Source organism: Rhinolophus hipposideros, assembly GCF_964194185.1.
Source record: "Rhinolophus hipposideros genome assembly, chromosome: 5".
NCBI lineage: Eukaryota > Metazoa > Chordata > Mammalia > Chiroptera > Rhinolophidae > Rhinolophus > Rhinolophus hipposideros.
Window position 1 is genome coordinate 75,610,150 of NC_138051.1, and position 20,752 is coordinate 75,630,901.

Genomic DNA, 20,752 nt, shown 5'->3' on the forward strand with positions numbered 1-20,752 from the left:
GAAACAAATGAGGATAAAAATACATCCTACCAAAATTATTGGTATGCAGCAAAAGCAGTAGTAACAGGGAAATTTATACCTATACCGGCCTCTCTCAACAAACCAGAAAAATCCCAGATAAACAACCTAACATTACACCTTAAAGAACTAGAAAGAAGAACAAATGAAACCCAAAATCAGCAAAAGGAAGGAACTAATAAAAATCAGAGCAGAACTAAATGAAACAGACAACAATGAGACAACAGAAAAAAATTGATGCAACAAAGCCCTGGCTCTTTGTAAAGGTTAATAAAATTGACAAACCCTTGGCTAGACTCACTAAGATAAAAAGAGAAAAGACGCAAATAAACAAAATCAGAAGTGAAAGAGGAGACGGTACCATGGACACCACAGAAATACAAAAGATCATACAAGAATACTTTGAAGGTCTGTATGCTACCAAATTCAATAACCTAGAAGAAATAGACATCTTAGATTCCTAGACTGAATCACAAAGAACCGGAAAATCTAAATAGACCGATCAACAGTAAGGAAATTGATTCAGTCATTCAGAAGCTTCCCAAAGCAAAAGTCCAGGACCATATGGCTGCACTAGTGAACTCAACCAAACGTTCAAAGACACTCTAACACCTGTCTTCCTCAAACTCCTCAAAAAATCGAAGAAGAGGCAATACCGCCTAACTGATTTCATGAGGCCACATTGTCCTAATTCCAACACCTGGCAAGTATAATACAACTAAAGAAAATTACACACCAATATCTCTGATGAATACACATGAAAAAATCCTAAACAAAATGCTAGCAAATCGAATACAGCGATACATTAAAAGGATTATACATCACGATCAAGTGGGGTTCATCCCAGGGACACAAGTGTGGTTCAACATACACAAATCTATCGATGTGATACACCACATAAACAAAAGATAAAAAGCACATATGATTATATCGATAGATGCAGAAAAAGCACTTGACAAGATACAATATCCATTTGTGATTAAAACACTTAATAAAATGGGTATCACAGGAAAATACCTTAACATCATAAAGGTCACATAGGACAGCCGTATGGCTCACTTGCTTAGAGTGCGAGCTCTCAACAACAAAGTTGCCAATTCAATTCCAACATACGATGGAGGGTTGCGCCCCCTACAACTAACGTTGAAAACGGTGACTGGACTTGGAGCTGAGCTGCATCCTCCACAACTAGATTGAAGGACAACGACTTGGAGCTGATGGGCCCTGGAGAAACATACTGTTCCCCAATATTCCCCAACAAACATTAAAAAATAAAAACATCGATTCCTTACAAAATAAAATAAAATAAAATAACAAATGAAGGCCGTATATGACAAACCATCAGCTACTATCATAATCAATGGTGGAAAACTGAAGTCCTTTGCTCTATGTTCAGGAACAAGACAGGGTTGTCCCATATCACCACCCCTATTCAGCGTAGTATTGGAAGTTTTAGCCAGAGCAAACAGGCAAGAGAAAGAAATAAAAGGCATCTGATTTGGAGTGAAGAAGTTAAATTGTCACTCTTTGCAGATGACATGATGCTTTACACAGAAAACCCTAACGACTTCACCAAAAAGCTAGTAGAAACTATCAGCTAATACAGTAAAATTGCTGGTCACAATATCAATGCACAAAAATCCATTGAATTCCTGTATGCTAACAATGAAATTTCAGAAAAAGAAATTTAAAAATTTCTTTAGCAATTGCAACAAAAACAATAAAATACCTTGGAATAAACCTAACAACGGATGTGAAGGATCTATATACTAAAAACTATAAGACATTTTGAAAAGAAATTGAAGAAGACACAAGGAAATGGAGAGACATTTCGTGTTCATGGGCTGAAAGAATCAATACAGTCAAAATGAACATATTACCCTAAGCAACGTACAGATTTAATGCAATCCCCATCCAAATACCAATGGCGTTTTTTAAAAGAAATAGAACCAAAAAATCACCAGATTTGTATGGAATCACAAAAGACCCCGAATAGTCAACACAATCCTAAGAAAAAAGAATAATGCTGGAGGTCTGACACTCCCTGACTTCAGCTTGTACTACAGGGCAACAATAATCAAAACAGTATGGTATTGGCAGAAAAACAATACACAGACCAATGGAATAGAATTGTGAACCCAGAAATAAACCCACATAAATATGGACAGGTAATTTTTGACAAAGGAGCCAAAAAAATACAATGAAAAAAAGACAGCCTCTTCAATAAATGGTGCCGGGAAAATTCGAAAGCAACATGCAAAGAAAGAAACTAGACTGCTGTCATCATGTACCAAAATTACCTCAAGATTGGACCAAAGACCTAAACATAAGGCCGGAAACAAACTGCATAAAAGAAAGCATAGGTACTAAACTTATGGACCTGGGGTTCAAAGAGGATTGTATGAATCTCACTTCAAGCACTAAGGAAGTAAAAGCTAAAATAAATGAATGGGACTATATCAAACGAAAAGGTTCTGCACAGCAAAAGAATCCATCGACAAACTAAAGAGGCAACCACCGAATGGGAGAAGACGTTTGCAAACAACGCCTGCGATAGGGGGCTAATACTCTGAATATATCAGCAATTAATACAACTCAACAACAAAAAGACAAGTAATCCAATTTAAAAATGGGCTAGAGGACATGAACAGAAACTTCTCCCAATAAGAGTTAGGGGAAGAGTTGTCTGAGGTCAGACAACGACATTCACAAACCTCCACTGTGTAAGTGCAAACAGCCAAAAGATGTATGAAAAATGTTCAACTTCACTAGCTATTAGGGAAATGCAAATCAAAATCACCACGAGATATCACCTCACACCTGTAGAATGGCTATCACCAACAAGACAAATGATAATCAATGTTGGAGAGGCTGTGGAGAAAAAGGAACCTCATACACTGTTGGTGGGAATGGGAATTTGTACAGCCACTATGGAAAACACAGGTTTCTCAAAAAATTAAAAATAGAATTCCCATATGACCTCAGCAATCCCTCTCCTGAGTATCTACACAAAAACTCTGAAAACATTGATCCATAAAGAGCTATGTGCTCCAATGCTCACTGCAGCATTATTTACAGTGGCCAAGACATGGAAATGACCAAAGTGTTCTTGAACAGATGATTGGATAAAGAAGATATATGTACACAGTGGAATACTACTCTGCCATAAGAAAAGATGAAATACTGTCATTTGCGACAACATGGATGAATCTTGAGATTATCATGCTAAGTGCAGTAAGTCACAAAAAGTCAAGAACCGTATCCATATGACTTCCCTCATATGTGGGATATAAAACTGAAGGATATAAAACAAAATATCATAGAGACAGCAGTCTAGTGATTACCAGAGGGGAAGGGGAAGGGGAGATGGTAAAAAAGGGTAAAGGGGGGCAAATATATGGTGATGGAAGGAGAGCTGACTCTGGGTAGTCAACATATAATGCAATATATAGATGACGTATTATAGAATTGTACACTTGAAATGTATGTAGTTTTGTTGAACACTGTCACACCAATAATTTTTTTTAAAAAATGCACTGGTCTCAGAGACAGAATCATTCTCTAAAGAGTTCATTTGTGTCTCTCCTCTTGTAGGCCAGTGTGATGGTAGGACATATTGTCACAGATCAGCGTTTGTTAATAGCTCTGGGGATAATGAGATCTTACAAAATAAGAGGCCAAGTGGCTGCACTTCACAGCCCAAAACCAAGGGACCACCATCACCGAAAATTTGTCAGGGTTGGACAGGCAGCTAGGGGATTACCTGTAGGGACTATTGAGGTGGGAACAGAGCACGGGATCTCTAGTGGCAAATAGACGAGTAGCCAAAGAGTGTGCTGCTTAACATCTACAATCAGCAATAATGGAGGAGCCCGAGATGAGAATGGTTGCACCAATATAAAATCATGATCCATGTTCAGTTCCTGCAACAAAGTTGAAAAGATAACACCACACACACTCAGATTTATGGTACCACAAATTAAATAGCCTGAGGAAATACAAAAGTTCCCTCACAAATGCACAGGATATTAATACGGATATAAACAGAGACTGGATACAAGTAAATAAAGAGAGAAAAAGGCTACAAGTCCAGTTATCATGCTTTGGCAAAGAGGTTGTTGAAATAGAAACAAAATGACTCTACTCCTGGGAAGACACATGTTACTTTCAACAATTGCCTTTGGATCAACAAGAAATAATCATTTAGCAAATGGTCATCCAACTTTGATTTTAGTAGATTGTGGTACCAAGTGTACATGCATTCACACATGTTTCACAGGGGCATAGTAAATGGGTTCAGACCCGTCATGGACGGAGACACGGACCCATCCACCAGGTAAGCTACCTGCACAAGAAGCGCTGCTCCTGAGAGCTGTGTGGACACACACAGGGCCACAGAGTGGCGATCCTATTGATCGCGATCCTACTGCTGCATCCCTCCCCTCCCTTGGGTGGCTGCCCACATCTGGACTGCACATTTTCAAAATGAGTTTTGATCCAAGGCCTGAGGCATCTACATTGCACTTATCACTTATCAGACCCTCTCTAGAGCACCATTTCTAAAGTGATTGCTTCCTATTTCTTTCAACCTAAATTTTGGTCTCTGTACATATATCGGTCAATATCATGTATTTATAGACCTACTGTGCTTAGGCAACTACTGAGATTTTAAATGAGATACTAGATATTAATACCGTGTTTCCCCGAGAATAAGACCTAGCTGGACAATCAGCTCTACTGCGTCTTTTGGAGCAAAAATTAATATAAGATTCGGTATTATATTACATTATACTAATTATATTATATAAGACCCGGTCTTATATTATAGTAAAATAAGAGCGGATCTTATATTATGTTATGTTACGTAAGACCTAGACTTGGTAGTAAAATAAGAGTGGGTCTTATATTAATTTTTGCTCCAAAAGATGCATTAGAGCCGATTGTCTTGCTAGGTCTTATTTTCAGGGAAACATGGGAACCAGAGGCTTTAAGAAGAATATCAGGGGATGGACGGATGGCTCAGTTGGTTAGAGCACGTGCTCCTAACAAGGTTGCCCATTTGATTACCACATGGGCCAGAGAGCTGCACCCTCCACAACTAGATTGAAGAGAACAAGCTGCCACTGAATTGCCTGTGGGCGGCCAGATGGCTCAGTTGGTTAGAACACGTGCTCTTATCAGCAAGGTAACCCCTTTGATTCCAACATGAATGGTGAGGCTTCGCCCCCTACAACTAGACTGAAAACGGAGACTGGATTTGGAGCTGAGCTGCACCCTCCACAACGAGATTGAAGGACGACTTGACTTGGAGCTGATGCATCCTGTAAAGAACACACTGCTACCCAATATAATTAAATAAAAAACAAACAAGTATATCGGTAATGTACGGCTCCTCATACAACTGTTTTAGACTAACGATACAATGCTGAAGTCATTATATTTCGAATACCTGGGTTTAGCACAATCCAAAATGATGAGAATGCTAGCAGCTGGCAGGAATTAACTGCCTAAAATAATCCAGGCCTTTCTTAGCTGCATTCTTTTATCATCACAAAAGCCCAGAAAAGTACATCTCACCTCTCAATGTAGTATTTAGACCTGAAAACTTTGAGAGACGAAGATTTTGTCCAAGATCATAAACTCAGCAAGCTGTAGATATGTTGAAATTCAAGTGGCTAATGGCACAAAATTAGATCATTCTATAATATCTGCAACTGGTTACTTTTTTATGTTATTTTTTAACACTAACAATTAAGTGAACAAATAACAAAAATCTAGGACGTAACCGTTTCGGGAAAACTTATGAAAAAGCGCATAGCGGTACACACGAGATTTGCTACAGGCGCATTTATAAGACCTTACAATCAACACCTTAAAAAAGTACAGGTCCTATTGTTAGTGAATCTAAAATTTCCTACTATCTTCCACGAGAATATTAACAATAAAACCACACAGGAGATGTTAAATGAATTGAAATTGCTAAGTCATTTTATTTCAAGATGACAACCTCAGAAGGGCTATAGCATTTTTCAATGATCAGAGTGATTATTGATCATTTCTGCCAGTAAGTGCCAGTGTGATTTTCTCTATTGTGTAGTTCCCAGTTAGCAGTCACGCAGGGTCAAGGGACGCTTTTTCTTGCCAGGTTTAATTTTTGCTGTTCCTGAACTGTACCTACTTGTGAAAAGCCTCCAACAATGATTGCAAGCATTACAAGTAGTGAACGAGTGAACATTAGAACTAGTGCATGGTTTACACTAATAATTACTTTAGCACGGACACCTAGTTCTTTGCCAGATGGGGGGCCACTATCTATACTCCCACCCGATCCTCCTTTCTGACACAATGGGGGGCTCCATCCTTTCTGACAGTGACAATGTTTCTTGTCGTTGCACACCCCTCTGAAATTGCATGTCTTCACATCACAGTCAAAACCCATGTCTTGATAAAAAGTACAATTCTGTCTAAAACAGTACTTTCCTGGCCCACACGTGGCACCATCCACTACAAGTCCGAATTCTGGCACTTCTGCCCCAAAATGTGCCTCAAATCCAAAGCATTTTTCTTGTCGAACAGCATCTACCATTATATGACGGAATGTAGTGTGCTCGCCCCCTCCAGGAACTTCTTGGACATGACTACAGTGCAACATTCCACAAAAGACATCCTTTGGTTCACATATAAAAGGTCTTCCTTTTCCACGTATAGTCCTCACCCCACAGTTTCCAAATCGGTCACCCATTATATTCAATTTATTATAGCATGCTGGTGAACCATCTTTTACCTGGTAGCCAAAAAGGGCTTGACACTGCGCGTCACGGTCAGTACAGTTTCCTGTTATGCAAACGGCTAATGCTGAACATGGGGTTCCATCCTGGATGTAAGAGTCACTTGGACAGACAGGGCTTTGTCCGTTACAGTATTCTGGTAGATCACAAATGCCGAGCGTGTCTCTGCAAATCCATCCCGGAGGGGCAAGTTTACAGTCCACACAGCAACCTCCTTCACTGCATTTATAGCCAATGGAGAGGGAACAATTGGTCTGACAACATTTATCCTCAGCACAATCTCTTAAGGAGCCACAGTCACATTCTTCCCCCTGATCTATGATCTTGTCACCACAACGAGGAGCGACATAAGGAAAATTATCGTATGGTACATTTACCAGACTTAAACAACTGTCAGATGCAGCAGAAACCAGAGCATGCAGTCGCTCATAAGAACAATTGCTCAGCATATCATTAACACTAGGCGTAAGAGACATGACACAGAAGGTTCTTCGGAAACATTTACAACCAGGTCCGTCATGAGGAAGACCTAAATTATGACCTAATGCGTGTGCGGAAACAGCAGCAGCTAAAAATATATGAAAATTTCCTACATATACAGTTACTGCCCCCCAGTTGGGGTTGCATACTCCATTGAAAAAGGCAAAGTGTACTTTTTCTTCATCGAACTTATGTCCTGTGAGAAGCACTGAAGTGTCATGAGGAATGCTGAGATACCAATTGTGCCATTTCCACAAACCAAAATATTCTGTGATATGGTAACCACCTCCGGATTTTACATTTATCGCATCTTCATGTTCCCATATGCACAAAACACGTATATAAACATCAAGATGATTATGATGGTAAATGGTATGTACTATGCTGTTTAACATCACCATACGCTCTATGACTTCTGTCTTATTAGGCCTCATCATATACAATGAATGAGAAACTGTATAGTGAAGTTTCAAGTATTTCCGATGTGGCCACCACAAATACACAGGGGCTGCTCTAGGGGTCTCAGCAAGTCCTGCCTCTCCATATGCTTCATTGGTGTCTTCCCCTTCAATCTTACACCTTTCAACTTCTGCAGATCTTGCTTCTGACACAAGCAGAGAAACCACATGCTCAAATTTGGAAGAAGCCTCCAGTGGTTTGATTTCGTAAGTGAAGTCATCCACCTGTAGCATGCCACGCAGACCCCCATAGCAAGTGTCCAGTGTACCCCTGGACGCAGGAACCCCTTCCAGGTAGCTGTAGTAGTAACAGTTTCGAGGGACAAAGGGGTAGTCCTCCTGCATGGCGCCTTGGTCGTTGTCGGTGACGACAGGAAAATGTCTGGGCAGCAAGCTCTTCTTTTCCTTCATGTGAAGCACATGTCTGCGGCCCCTGAGGGGAATCTTGTAGGAGAGCTGGTTTTGCAGCCCAGCTCCAACCATCCTGTGGGACACCTTCCTGGGGATCACAACTTCCGAGGAAGTGAAGCGCCATCCTGGTAGGGCATGGGAGCAGCACACCTGGGACAGCAGTAGCCAGAGCAGAGGCAGCCAGAGGTCACCAGTCAGGTGGGCCTGGGCCCAGGCAGGCCCCATGGGTGAGGGAGCCTATGACCACGGAAACTGCAGTCAGGTGGGAGGCAGGCAAGACCAACTCTGAAAGAGCAGCTTTGCCAGCAGTGTAGTCAGGAGGAGAGCAGAGAGAGGCTGGAGGCTTCCCACCCCCAGAGAGGTGGAGGAGGGAGGGGGAGCTATTACATAACAATGGTGTGCTCATTAGGGGAGGCTGTGCTCAGTGAGGTGGGCATCCTGGGCTGAAAGGTCCCCTGGTCTCCTGGAGAAATCACAGGGGAAGAAGAAGTGGGGTTGGTCCAGTTTGAAGACACTTTGCGGCTTCTTTTTCCTCAAGCTTAGAGGAGATAAGGCATCTACATGGAATTAAAGCAAAGAATGGAGAGGAAAGTGGAAGCTTCTTCTCACAAGAATTTTGAGAAGTCGATTCTCTCATACTTTGTAAAAACTGAATGCGGTGAGGGGTGATTCATGGAAAGAAAGAGCAAATAGATGTCATGAGTAGAAAAATTAGGGTGTATGATAAAAGTTTCTCGTAAAGGGAAACTTATACCTACCCTATGTCCTGGTGATTCCAGTCCCAGGAAATATCCCACTACAACTTATATATGAATGTTCATAGCAGCACTGTCCATAAATGTACCCCACAGGCTGGAAACAAACAAACCAGTGCTTCATAATCCAATGGATAAACAAAGTGGTGTGTTCATCCAGTGGAGTAATCCTCAATACATCAGAACAGACTTCTCATACGTTGAGAACATGGATAGAACTCATAGATATAATGATAGAAAGAAATCGGACCAAAGGAACTTAATATATGACTTATCTTTTATGAAGTTCTAAAATAGTCCAAAATAAGCTATGGCAATAGAATTTGTATCAGTAGCTTCCTGATGTGAAAATGGAGGAATGGAATGAACTTCCTGGTGTGATGGGAAACTTATGTATCTGGATTGGTGTGTCCTAAAGATTGAATGTCTGTGTCCCACCAAAATTCATAGGTTGAAATCCTGACCCCCTAAGGGGGATGGTATTAGGAGGTGAAGCCTTGGGAAGTGATTAGGTCCTGGGAGCAGACCCCTCATGAATGGGATTAGTATCTTTATAAAAGAGGCTCCGGAGGGATCTCTCAGCCTTTCTGCCACGTGGGGTTACAAGAATAAGGTGCCATCTGTGAGAAAATGAGTAGTTGTAACTTTCTATGCAATTCCTAACAATGTGTTGTGATTGGCCTAAATTCGTTTTTATGTCAATAGAAATTTTAAATGTTTTCACAGTTATCTCACCTATTTATGCTTTTAAAATTTGCCATAGAAACACAATTGACTCAGATTACAACTAGATTTTCATGTGATCTGGTGCCATTGGTTAAACACCAGTGGGTCTGAAGCAGAAAAGAGGCCCCAAGATGGGGCCAATTTTACTGCTACACTTTCAAACGTGGCTTCTTGTTTAGTTACCGTAGGTAGCAATTGCCCATATCCTCTGAATTTCTTTTGGCCAATTCTGTAATTTTGCCATTCCACCAGCTCTTGGGGGTTCTGAAGCCAAAGGATCAGAGATATTACAGTACTGAGCTCTACAGTACTACTAAGAATGTTGGGTTATGGATGGAAGCACTTAACCTTGAAGGCAAGGTTGACCACACTTCATAATTGCTGGTTTTCATTGTTTAGTTTTCAAAATGGTGAATTACACAGATTGAACTTTGACTGGTATAAACCTTTCCTCCCCACAATAAACCCCGCTTGGTAAAGTATTATGCTTTCTGTATATCATTGGATTTGATTTCCTAATACATGTTTCTTCCTGTATTCTTAAGGTATAGGGGTCTGAGGATTTCTTGTCTTAGAATAGTTTGCTTTTCTAAATAAGGTGATGTTGGCTTAATAAAATGTGGTGAGAAGATTCCCTTCACTGTTATTTCCTGGGAGACTTTGTACACATTTGGCATTATTGTATTATTTATAATTTAAATTTTTGGTATAATTATTGATGAAAGAAACTGGATCAGAGGTTTCCAACTATAAAATTCATTTTCTATACATATATATTGCAGACATATATACTTATAATACTTACAATACGTATAAGTATTCATTACACTTACATAGTAAGTATATAATTAAAAATTACATATACTTATATTTTAACAACTGTAATATATTTTTCATATAATATATGCACACTGTATTTAGGTTATTATTATGAGTTTTTGAATTATCTCTTTATTTAGTGATCTATGAATGTTTCTGTCGTTCAAGAAATTAGTCCATTTTATTAAAATAATCGAATTTATTGAGATCAGTTTGTTCCTAATATCTTCTTATTGTTTCAATAACATAAGGATCTGTGCTAATGTAGCCTTTCTTTGTGGATAATGGTAATTAGCTATGTCTTCTTTTTTCTCGATTTGTCGGACTAGCCATCAATTTTACTCATCTTTTTCAAAGAACCAAAGAACAAAGGTTTCAAATGAAACCTTTCAGTTTCATTGCTTTGTCTCTACTATTTTCTATTTCCTGTTTTATTTATGTCCGTACGTCCATTATGGCCTTCATTATTGTCTGTCTTCACTTTTCCTTGATTTTTTTATACTCTATATTTTCTAGAATTTTAGGGTGAAAGCTCTGATATTGACTTGAAACATATCTTCCCTTGTAATATAAGCTTTTGATGACATAAGTTTGCATCTACTTCATCTTTCAAATGTTGATTTGCTGTTCTTTCATTCAATTCAAAATATTTCCTGTCTCTTTGGGGATTATTTGTTGCGAAAAAAGTTGCTTAATTTATAAATATTTGTGGATTTTTCAAAAAGCTTTCTGCTACTGATTTCTTGTTTGATTCCATTATATTAAATGGGTGTAACTGACATGATTTCAGTTTGTTTCAATTTGTTGGCTTTTGTTATATAACCCAGGACATGATCAATCTTAAGGTGTTCTTTGCGCACCTGAAAAAACTACATATCGGTATATACATATGTTCCGTCATTGTGTGGCATGCTCTGCAAATGGCAAGTAGGTCAATTGGTAATGTTGGTCATGTCTTACATGTGTTTATTGTCCAGTTGTCCTATCAATTACTAAGATAGGACTGTTGAAATATTCACCTATAATGGTGGTGTGGGGACAGAGTCAGGAGTGCAGTTTCCAGGCTCTCGGCCTCACGTGGAAAGGTGCTCACTCGGGTAGTAAACGGCCATCAACTGTGATTGGATGGCCATCAGCTGTGGCTAGTTGGCCGTCAGCTGTAACCAGTGAGCCATTGGCCATTAATATAACTGCTGTGGCTAAGCTAGCAAAAAAAACTGGGAGCTAGCAAGAAGATGGTGGCTGAGCTAGCAAGCGGCGGAGTGCGGGTTGCGGCTCTTGTGGCTCCTGTTTCCTGTGTCTCCAACACAGCTGCCAGAGAGAATGTAGTCGTGTGGTTCCCCTACCTATGGCTCCGTGGGTGTTCCTTTTTGGCCTCACTGTATCCTGCGTTCTTGTGTGGTGAGCGGGAGCTGAGATCCCACATGACACCCCACATGACAGGTGGACTAATCTATTTCTTCTTCAATTTTCAGATTTTGCTTCACGTAACTTCAGTTTTATTAGTAGTTGCATATATGTGCAGAATCCTTACATCGTGAACAACTAAACACTTCGTCATTATGAATTTTCTCATTTTATCCCTGTCAACGTTCTTTCTTTTGAAATCTAGTTTTTCAACATTAATTTCACATTCCCAGTGTTCTTTGACTAGTGCATTCATAATATCGCTTTTCCATATCATTTTACTTTTATCTGCTACTTTATTTTTCATGTTTTATTTGTAGATAACAACTACCGGATTCGTGAATTTTTAAATCCAATATGATAATACCGGTTTTTCAAATGGAGTGCTGATTATGTAGTTGCAATCCAATTTTGGCCACAGAATAAGAGATGCTTCATCAGAAGTCCATCTAAATGTGAATATAATAACTAGGTGACCAATTTCAAAGCTGCGGAGAGGTTCAAACAATCACGTTTTGGGTGGGAATGTTACACTGTGATAATATCAACCAAATTCTTGGTGAAGGTGCGCACACCACATTTCATCATGTAATAGTACAAGAGTCACCAAGAAAATACTTTGGATACAATGTATATGAACAGAGCATATACTCAAATAAATAGTCGATGAGAATTTTCCAAATTTGTGGAAAGCACTGGATCATCGAATCCAAGAAGCAAATAGAACACCTAATTATCTCAATCCCAAAGACCTTCTCCAAAGGCACCTTGTACTGAAGCTGTCAAAAATTAACGACAAACAAAGAATCCTCAAGGCAGCCAGGAAAGAAGATGGTAACCTACAAAGGAAAGTCCATCAGATTATCATCAGAGTTTTCTGCAGAAACTCCACAAGCCAGGAGGGAGTGGAATCAAATATTCACACTATTGAAAGAGAGAAATTATGAGCCAAGAATAATATATAAAGCAAAGACATCCTTTAGATGTAAAGGACGAATAAAGACCTTTCCAGACATACAGAAGCTGATGAAATTTTCTAACACATGGTCGGCTCTACAAGAAATACTGAAGGAGGCTATTCAACCTGAAACAGAAAAGCAAAAGAATACAAAACCATCACTAGTATTACAAACAGACAGAAGCAGGAAATGGCAACCCCTACATCAAATAGGACACTATACACTTAAACATAACACACAGGATAAAGAAGGAAACAAACAACTGAGGGTTGCTAGATGGGCGGGGGGAGTGGGGATAAGGGGGAAGATGAGGCGATTAGAAAACAGTCAGTAACTACAAGATGGCCACGGGATTTTGAAAATTAATTTGGGGAACGTAATCAATAATGTAAAGATTTTGTAGGGTATCCGATGGACACGTGTCCCATTTGGGAGACCACCTCAGTGACGATATAGATGCCTGATCACTGCACTGTACACCTGAAGCTGAACAATAATGAATGTCAATTGTAATTCTACATATATATGTATGTATATACTTACAAGAAGAACAATGGTGGAGGTATCACAGTCCCTGACTTCAGTTTGTACTACAGGGCAACAATAATCAAAACAGTATGGTATTGGCAGAAAAAAGACACACAGACCAATGGAATAGAATTTAAAACCCAGAAATAAACCCACATAAACATGGACAGATGATTTTTGACAAAGAAGCCAAAAACATACAATGGAAAAAAGATAGCCTCTTCAATAAATGGTGCTCGAAAAATTGGAAAGCCCCATGCAAAAGAGAGAAACTGGACTGCTCTCTGTCACCATCTTCTAGTTTTCAATTTCACTGTTTTCTGCTCTAATGTTTATTATTTCTTCTCCTGCTTTCTTTTGATTAAATTAAATGGCAGACTATTTATTCAAGATTTTTCTTCTTCTCTAATATATGCAATCAGCGTTATAACTTGTCCTAAACATTGATTTGCTGCACCCCACAAAGTTTGATAAGTTGTAGGATTTCCAATCTTTGAAATTTATTAGCGTGTTTTATTTCCCAGGACATGTTTTATTTGGTAAATGTTCCATGTGAGTTTCAGAAGAATGTGTATTCTGCTGTTGTTGAATGCAGTATTCTATAAATGTCATTTATATCCAGTTGATTGATGGTGCTGTCGAATTCAGCTATATTCTTCCTTCATGATTTTCTACTTCCTAGGTCTATCAATTGCTGACAGAGAGTTGCTGATATCTCCAAATATTTGTGCATTCGTCCATTTCTTATTGCAGGTTTGTAATTTTTCACCTTAAATATTTGCCACCCTGCTGTCAGGCACATACACATTAAGGACTGTTATGTCTTCTAGGAGAATCGATCACTTTATGATTATTTAATGATCCTTTGTATCCCTGATTATTTGCATTACTCTAAATTCTGCTTTGTCTGAAATTAATATAGCCACTCCAGCATAAATTTGACTAGTGTTGGCATATCATCATCCATCCTTTTACTCTTAATCCATCTGTAGGTTTCAAGTAGGGTTCTTGCAGACAACATATAGTTGGGTCTTGTACTTTGTATGCCCTGATCATTTCTGGCTTTAAAATTGTTTGTTTAGACCATTCACATTTAAAGTGATTATAGATGTGTGATTAATATCTATCTTTTAATATTAATATCTAATATTTATATTTGTAAAACTCTTCTGGTCATTGCTCTGTTCTTTGTTTTTTTGTTTTCTACTCTTCCTTCATTTTTGGCTCCTGTGGTTTTAATTCTGAAAATTTTTTCTCATTCAAATGAAGCCTAAAATTTGAGTGCCCATTAGCCTCTTTGCCATTTCTTTACGGTATCAATGTCTTAAATACTTCCTCTGCATACACTGAGAACTACATTAGGCAATAATATATTTTTGCTTCAGCTATCAAACGTAATTTAGAAAATTCAAGAGGAAAAGTACATTGTACTTACCCACGATCTGACTCTTCCATTGTCTTCTTCCTTCCCAACATTGTAAGATGCCTTGTTTTATAATTTCTTTTGTTTTAGGAATTTTCTTTAGCCATTATTTTCAGGTAACAAATTCTCTTAGTTTTCCTTCATCTGAGAATGTCTTGATTTCCTCTTCATTCCTGATGGATATTTTCACTGGATATAAAATTCTGGATTGACATTTCTTTTAACTCTTGTAACATATTTTGCTACTTCCTTCTGGCTTCTGGGGTTTCTTAATGAGAAATCTGCTGTCTTTCAAATGTTTCCCCCCATAGGTAGGATTAGGCAAGATGTTCGTTCTCTTTCAAGCACTTTCAAGACTGTTTATCTTTGCCCTTAGATTTCAAAATGTGATTATGATGTGTCTTGGAATGGGTTTCTTTGGATATATCCTGTTTGTGGACCTCTCAGCTCCTTCAATCTGTAGGCTATAACTTTTGACAAATTTAAGAAAACTTCAGCCATTATTTCTTTGAGTACTTTTCAGCCCTGCCCTATTCTTCTCTCCTACCTTGATTGACTGTGATAACCTGAATGTCAGATCTTTTGTTATAGTCCCACAGGACCCAGAGTCTCTTCATATTTTCTGAAGTCTATTATCTCTGCTTTTCAGATTTGATGATAACACTTCAATGTTTGAGTACTGTGATTAATTCCTCTGTTCTATTTTGTTGCTGAGCACATCCAGTGACTTTCTGCCTTCGGGTTTTGTGCTTTTCAGTTACAAAGTTTTCATTATTTTCATTTTTATATCACATATTTTTGGTGAGACTTAATTTTTCTGCAAGTTCCTATTTTTAAAAATTATTTCACTCATATTTCTCGTTGCTCAGAGAAACATTTTGACGATGGCTGTTTCAGAAACCCTATCAGATAATACCAAAGAGCTGCATCATTTCAGAGTTGGCATCTGTGGATTGTATTTTCTCATTCGAGTTGAAACATTTCTAGTTGTTTGTATGACAGGTACATTTCCATTGTATTCAAAAAAATTTTTGGTGTTATATTTTGAGGCTCTAGATCTTATTCAAATATCAGGCACCCTCTGACGTTGTACTACCAGAGAAACGAAAGCATTGCATTGTTATTGCTGCATGGTGGTACATGTCCAGGTTCTCCACTCAGTGTCTGTTGACATGCTAGAGGGAAGGAGAACCGCATAGTGTTAAGGCATGGAAGTTCATTCTCCCAATCTTGGCCTCTGCTGATACCACCCTGGCTGGCAAACTGAAGGATGCCTCATTACTGCTGCCCAAATGGCCTCCAGTAACATTGTGGAATGGGGCCTTAATACTACATGATGAGGATGAAGTCCCAGAACTCTATTTGACCTTCACTGACACCACTCTAGTTTGGGGGATGAGACACCTCATTAGAACAGGGTGAGATGGGAAGTCTAAGCCTTCCAGGTGGCCTTTGCTGGTAAAGATGCATGTGGCGCTACAATTTTTCCCAGCACATTTCACTAGAGTAGGACAGTGATTTTCTAAAAGGTTTCAGTCTTATCAGGCTGTTCATTTCTTGGTCCTTTGAGTAGAGAGAGAAAACTTGTCTTGGAGCCTTTTGAAAATCTGTCTATTGCATTTCAGGGTTGCAGGCTTCTCCAGACTGCAATGAGAGTAAAGCAAAATGCAGAGAAATCACCACCATGTTGTTACTTAAGTCCAAATGTCCCTAGCTGGTCTGTATTCTTTGCTCCACATTTTTGAACGTTCTTGTGTTTGTTTTGTATATAAAATACAGTGATTTAACCTGTATTGAGCAGGAGCAATAGGGATAAGAGTGTTTACTCTCTTTTCTGGAGCCAAAAATCCTTAATGCTATTTTAAAAAGAAACAAATATTATTCCTTCTTAAGGCAAGAGAAAACAAGCCCAAACTGCTTTTGGAAGATTTCAATCTTTTCCCACCTTTAGATCTCTCAGGATAGTGTCCGATGGGGAGTAGGCACTTCAGTCTTTCTCAGTTATCTATTTTCCTAGATTGAGTTTCTTTCCTCTTCTTACTGGTGCTACTGGCTTGCTACTAAAACTTTTTCAGCATTGAGCTCTGTAGTTTCCCATTCTCTCATTTCTTGGGTTATGTTTTCTTCATTGTTAATCATCTCTGGTATACTAGATTTTGTCCACCGAGTTTAGCTGCAGAAAGACCTTTTTTTTTTTTTCCCAAATCTCCTAGTCTTAGGAAAGAGGTGTCTCTAAGTTCTGCTTGTATGAAAAAAATACTTTATGAAACGAAACCTTCCAAACAGATTTCTCAGAAAACCAGCATGGACAGAAGAAACTTTTTCTGAGAGGAAATAAAAGAGACTGCCGTTAAAAATGCCTCCCAATGACAGTTATCTCACACAGCTCTGAATCTACTAGTTAAATTAGGAGGTGGCAAGGCTCATCAGCCATGAACACTTTAAAACAGAATCTATCCAGAGTTAGAGTTAATATTTTACTGAATTAGCTTTTATCATATGCAATATTCACACAGTTCAAATCTTAACGATAAGTATTTTTGCCAAACACTATACTATAAATTCTCGACCAAACAATTATGAGCATATTTTTCTCAAAAACATCTTCGTTTAAGGGGCAATGCAATTTTTAAACTTGTATATAAAACAAAATAGCAAGATTACAAATTGTATAATACAAAAATCTATTGAACGTGGTAATTATAAAGCAAGTTACAGAATATCACAGTTGTCTTGATTTTTTAAAAAGATTTCATGCTGGATGTAGAATTTGATCTTAACCTAGAAAGTTATTATAATTTAGTCCAATAGTGAAAAGCGATTAACAGTGTGGCCCAATGCAATAGCATCAGCAAAATTTTGAAGCAGAATTTAAGCCACACTGTAGGGAGACACAGAATGGAGTTGAGGAGGCTATCCAATTCCAATTATATTGAAGTCACACATAAAGTTCTATAGAAATGGTGGAGCTGGAGCAAGACATCCTTGAGAGCCAGTTGTTGTTTCTGGACAACGGAAAGATCTTGTTGCTAAGCGGTTAAATCTAGAACTTCATCACTGGAGAGACAAAAGGGGGTGGGCTTAGGCTTCCCTTTGTTATGTGAGTCTCAACCACCAATCTTTCTCCATTGGTAAGTGTAGTACAAACCATCTGGAAAGAAAAGGCCATGGCATCTACTGTTTCTTCTGTTGATAAGTCATTTATCAAGTTTGGCTCTATGTATAAGTTGGTAGCCAGAATCGTATGTTGGATAATGTGAAGTTCCTTCAGTTTTGTTTTGTTTTCCTTTCTAAAGATGGGACAGACTTGAGTATGCGTGCGATAAGGTGTCGCAGGTAGGGTGACTAACTGTTCCAATGTTTTTTAAAGTTTATTAGGGTGACAATGGTTAGTCAAGTTACATAGGTTTCAAGTGTACAATTCTGTATTATATCACCTGTATATACCACATTGCATGTTCACCACCCAGTCAGTTCTCCTTCCATCACCATATATTTGACCCCATTTACCCTCATCTGCCCGTCCCCTTTACCCTCTGGTGACCATTAAGGACTGAAGAGGTTGCTGGGATGCAAGGCTTGCAGTTTAAAAACCAGGAATCAGTACAGTCCTGGGCAGACCAGAATGAACTGCTTACCCTAACTGCCAGTTAAGAACAGGTAAAATAGGAGAAAACATAGTTGAGAATAGGGAAAATTGACAGGATCAGTCCTCTAGTAGGTAGGAGATGTGATCTAGGAACGGAATACGAGGAGCTACAATCTGAATCTGGGGGAGGATCACTTTTCCAGTGAAACTGGGATGTGGACTGGGGTAGAAGAGAGGTAGAAATGGGCATGAATTCAGATAGGTTTGCAATGGTGAAAATCCTAGAAATCATTTTGTCTTGGAATTTGCCATCACTTATTGATATAGGTTTTTTTTACCATGTTCCAGGATAAGAAATCCATTTTATATTGTGCCCCAGTCGCCACACACACTCAAATACCATCGCCGTCCCCCCCAGTTTGGCACTATATGTGTAAGAATTACTGAGGAATTTGTAAGAATGTCCTGTTGATATTTTTATTCGATTTCCTTAAAGAAAAATCTGCAGTTCATGATCCATTAAACAGATTTCATGACTTGCTAATGAGTCAATATTAGTGAGAGACAGAAGGGAAAACAGTACATTTGAGCATGATAGAATAAGGAGAGATGGGGTATGTAGAGGTCTTGAGGAATTTGAAATAGCTGTGAGAAAAGAAAAAAGGGTTGATAAAACCTACTTCAAGATTGCAATAATGTTAGAGCATATGGATTTTTAATGGCCCCACTTTTTAATGTTGACAGTAGATTGATGTTCCTTTAGGAGTTTGGGTCTCTGGGGTCCTAGGAATAACTTAACGAAGGCAAAAAGTGTGGTTCAAAGATTCTTTGAAGCATTTTCCTATTCTTGCCTGCTCTCAACATGAGCACTAAGAAAAATAAGGGGACATCATTTATATAGCTTATCAGCCTTCCTCACACTATATTTTTGTTAGCCCTTTCAACTTTCCACCCTCTCATCCACAACTATCACTCCATGATAAGTAACAAACATAGCAAAAGAGATACAGAGAGTAAATCAAGAAGTTAGAATTTTACCCAATTTAGAGATCTCTGTCCTTGGACGTTTTTACCATAGTTCACTTTGTCTATGAACTTTGCTTTTCTCTTGTCAGCCACTTGCACCTGGAATAAAGTGCCTATCCATTAGCAATGGAATGTGCTCAGATGGATCCACGCTCTCTAAGCGGATTAACTCAGTATATCTGAAATAAATCCTCTCCACCTACCAGCACCCACATAGCAAATCTAGGGTAAATTATAAACTTGAATGCTGTACGTTAGAAAGGAAAAGACGGAGTCTATTTGGTTAACTATTTAACTCTGTGATTGAAAGGCAACCAGAATGTACTGACTACTGACACTATACAAAAATGAGGAATTTCAGAATATTAGGGATGCGTAATGTCCAGGAGAATGAATGAACAGCAGTAAGACATAGGAGCGTTTGAAATATCAGCTGACTCCCTGCCTCCATCCCTCAGGATGGGGAGCCAACACAAACCTTTCCAGTTCCCACTGTTCGTGACTTTTTTAAGATTTTCACAGACACATTGTTTGGAGATTCTACCGCCCCGCCCCGCCCCGCCCCCCACCACCAAAGCGGTGTAGGATAGTTGTGATGAAGAAGTGGGTAAAGCGTGTGGCAGAATGAATCCAGTTTTGTTTGCTGGTTTATTTGTCTTGCAAATTAGTGTTATAGTTGAGCTTTAGGAAGCTAAAGGTTTTGGCATAAGGTGGTTTAAGCAAAAAACAAAAAAAGCAAAACAAAAAGAACCAAACCAGATTGTCTAGTCTGAAATGGAATGGAATTGAAGACAGGGGCATGAGATTCAGAGTAATGGCAGATAATGAAAGACAAAAAGGTATGTGGGTTCTTTGAGTTTCAGAAATAGGCACAGCAACAGTAAGGGAAACTGGAAGGATTAACATTACTGGTCAATTGCTTAGGATGTAAGAAATGGTCTTGTTTTGCTTGGTGATGAAAAAGGTATATATTGTAACTGTGGGTGGGTAATCTAAAGTTCATTGAAGATGAATTGGACAGGTTTACAAAACGATGAAAACCCCTTCTGGTTTTCAGATGAGTTGTTTATATGCTTCCTATCCGTTTTCATGATGAAGGTAGGATATTCGGTGAAGAGTAAGTCTGTCAGTCAGGTGTCAAAGGCTTTTCAGTTTATAGAAGAATGATAGGGAGTGGTTAGTGGAAGACTAAGAAAGAAAGCTTGAAAATCTGCACAGTCAAATGTAGCAGGATGAATTATTCGGAAACGACTTTGTGGGCTGTGAAGAATGGGAACCCCCGCCTCTGGACCGTGAGGTACACAGGGCTTCTGAGTATTGGGTGAACTTTAGGGAAAGCAGTAAATTCTGTTGAAGCTCAAGTTC

The 20,752-nt window shown here is 38.8% G+C and overlaps 1 pseudogene across 1 annotated transcript; it reads right to left on the reverse strand.

Annotated features, from left to right (window-relative positions):
- Positions 1-6,139: 6,139 nt before the first annotated feature.
- On the reverse strand, positions 6,140-8,561 carry LOC308497906 (disintegrin and metalloproteinase domain-containing protein 20-like; annotated as a pseudogene). Its single transcript has one exon. The product of its transcript is annotated as a disintegrin and metalloproteinase domain-containing protein 20-like (transcript).
- Between the last annotated feature and the right edge of the window lie 12,191 nt (positions 8,562-20,752).